The sequence below is a fragment of the Bufo gargarizans genome, chromosome 8 (assembly GCF_014858855.1).
Source record: "Bufo gargarizans isolate SCDJY-AF-19 chromosome 8, ASM1485885v1, whole genome shotgun sequence".
Lineage (NCBI taxonomy): Eukaryota > Metazoa > Chordata > Amphibia > Anura > Bufonidae > Bufo > Bufo gargarizans.
Window position 1 is genome coordinate 144,577,237 of NC_058087.1, and position 3,100 is coordinate 144,580,336.

Genomic DNA, 3,100 nt, shown 5'->3' on the forward strand with positions numbered 1-3,100 from the left:
TTTTTAGCATTTATATATTTAAATATTTTTGGGGGATTTGTTTTGCTCTCTTTTGCCACCTGCTGGTCGTTTTGTATTTTTGCTAATTTAATCTCCTTTTTTACTGATTTTATTAAGGCCTTTGTAATCTTCAAATGCTACAGCTGACCCCTCAGATTTGTATTTTTTTTAAATGCCCTTTTTTGTCTTTTATTGCCCTTTTTACAGAAGCTGTAAGCCATGGGGGGGGGGGGGGGTTTAATTTTAGCCGTTTATACTTGTTACCTAAAGGGATCCATTTTTTTGTGCAATTACTCAATGTGGAGTTAAAGCTCTCCCATTTATCCTCAGTATTATTATGTGACAGTAGCTGCTCCCAGTCTATGCCCTGAAATGCTTCCTTCAACCCAGGGAAATTAGCCTTTTTGAAATTCAGTGTCTTTGCTCTGCCTGACAGAGTTTGCTTCTCATAGTGTAGGGGGAATATAATTATATTGTGGAAACTATTACCTAGTGTTTCTCGAACAGTAACATTTCCAACAAGCTCTGCATCATTAGAAATTACCAGATCCAACAGAGCATTGCCCCTAGTGGGAGCTTCTACAAACTGGCCTATAAAGTGGTCCTGCACAAGTTGAGGAATGTTCTCCCCTTTGTGGTTGAGGCAGAACCATCACCCCAGTCAATGTCTGGGAAGTTAAAATCTCCCATTATGACCACTGTGCCGCCCGCTCTATTTTGGTTATACAGTTGCGTTTCTATCTCCTCTGTGATGTTAGGGGGTCCATAGATTACACCAAGTATTATTTTTTCAGTGTTTATATCCCTTTGAACTTCCACCCATAAGGTTTCCACATCCTCACCCACAATTGCCTCTTTCACGCTTGTCCTCAGATCACTCCTCACATACAGGCGCACGCCACCACCTTTTCTATTGACCCGGTCTTTCCTAAATAGTGTAAAACCCTCAATATCTACAGCCCAGTCATGTGAAGAATCCAACCATGTCTCAGCCACACCAACTACAGCCCACACCAACTACAGCTATGTGTTCTTCTAGTACCATAGCCTCCAGCTCCCCCATTTTGCTAGCGACTGGCATTTGTGAAAATACATTTTAAATTACCATTACCTGTAAAGTAAAGTAAGTCCTTTGCGGGCTTTAACCCTTCCGGAGCGGCGCGCATGGCGCCTGCTGCCTAGAAGTGTGGATAATAGCTCTGGGGAGCAGGAAGCCTCCTCCGCTCCCCTCCCTGCATAACCGCTGGTAGTAAGGTCCGGACCGCAGCAGCGCGGACGGCCGTCCACTGCGTGCGGACAGTGTCTGTGGGACGTGGCCATTAACCCCCTATGCGCCGCGAGGGGTAGTGGAGGGATGCCCTCAGAAATCCTGGGCACAAAAATTGGAGCCCGGTGTCTGCCAAAGAAAAAATGAGGGGAAAGTGGAGCCCGGTGTCCGGCCGAAGAGAGAGAGGTAAGAGGGAGTCCGGGACTTGTCCAAAGAGGGAGGGAGGGAGGCAGGGAGAGGGTTAAACCTAGTCCCGTGTACTCACCCATCTTCTTCCTCCTCCTCTTCTCTTCACCCTCCCTACTCGACCGGCAGGTCAGCTTTTCCAGCAGGGTCACCTCCTCAGCTGCTGGCACCGGAGTGGCAGGAGTCTGGCATGGCGGGAGGGTCTTCTTCTTTGGTGGACCTAGGTGACCCCTTGGCTGGCGGGAAGCAGTGGAGCGAGGCTGCCCTGGTCCACCTTTTTCTTATGTGGGGAGGTAAGCGGTGGATTTTCTCACCGGTCTTGCTCCGTGGGATAACAGAGAGGCTGGGCAACTCTGTTTCCCAACCTAAAAGGAAAAATATGAAATAAAAAAAGAATCAACTAAGAAAGCCGCCCTGCATAAAGCAGGGAGGTCTGCCTCCTACGACTCTAAGCTAAAAACTGACATGCTCTCTTCAGGCTGGAGGGGGTATAGCCTGCAGGGGAGGCGCTAAGTCTTTTTTCAGCCTAGTGTCGCCTCCTAGTGGGAGCAGCAAGCTATACCCACGGTCCTGTGTCCCCCAATGATACCAGCGAGAAAAAGTACTTTGTTATACAACTACCATTATCCAGTTCTTTCATTGCATCCACAATACAATGCCCATTTAAAAACTGGTTTTCCACTGCAAAAAATAAATAAATTGCTCTTTCTCCATTTCAGCACCCCAGTGATGACACCCCTGAGTACTCCAGCAGAATATCACTCCTCTCAGTGGTAACGCGGGGTAGTCAGGGACGTCATCTCTAAGTGTCTCACAGTAAGGGCTCATTCAGACGGCGTTATGCTGTCCGCAAAAATGCGGATTAGACACTGTCCCATTTACTTCTATGGGGCACTTTTTTTCCATTGTACGGCTCAGCAAAAAAATTTAACATGCCCTAGACATGGCCCTATTGAAGTCTATGGATCAGCAAAAAAACTGAATGCAATCCGTTTTTTTGAAGACATGCTGAAATGTCCGCAAAAAAACGGATCTGCATTTTTGTGGACAGCATATGGCCGACTGAATGAGCCCTAACGCTGAGGCGAATGACTGGGTGCAGTATGGGGTAGGTCGGGGATGTCATGGCTGCAACGCTGGAAACAAAGACTGGCGCCACTGCAATGGAGGGGGTGTGGACAGGTGAGCAAGTCTTCTGCTATATTTTAACAACCACTGCTGTTATCTACAATTTGTGGGGTTTTAGAAAACCCCTTTAACTTATAAAAGGGTCTGTTGGGCTCCTCTGAGAAGTCTGCCGTTTTGCCAGAAAAACATAGCAGAGCTTGACGGAATATGTGATGAAGGCTCCTAAGGGAGCCTCCGATGCAGATGTGAACACAGCCTAATACTCCTTGATGCACATACAGTAAATACACGTTTCCCTCTACTCTAATATACAAAATGTTGTGTGGTTTTATAAGGCCTTAAAATAATTCCCACACCGTTCTGCTTGCTCACCCTGCACTCCTTTTTGACGATGTGCTATCTATACTGACATGTCACAGGACTCGAGGGAGATACTGACATTTTGTACACTGTGGTCACGTGATGTCATCACCGCGGGTGCAGTAACCGGTTAAAATGGATAAGGGATAAAAAATAAAT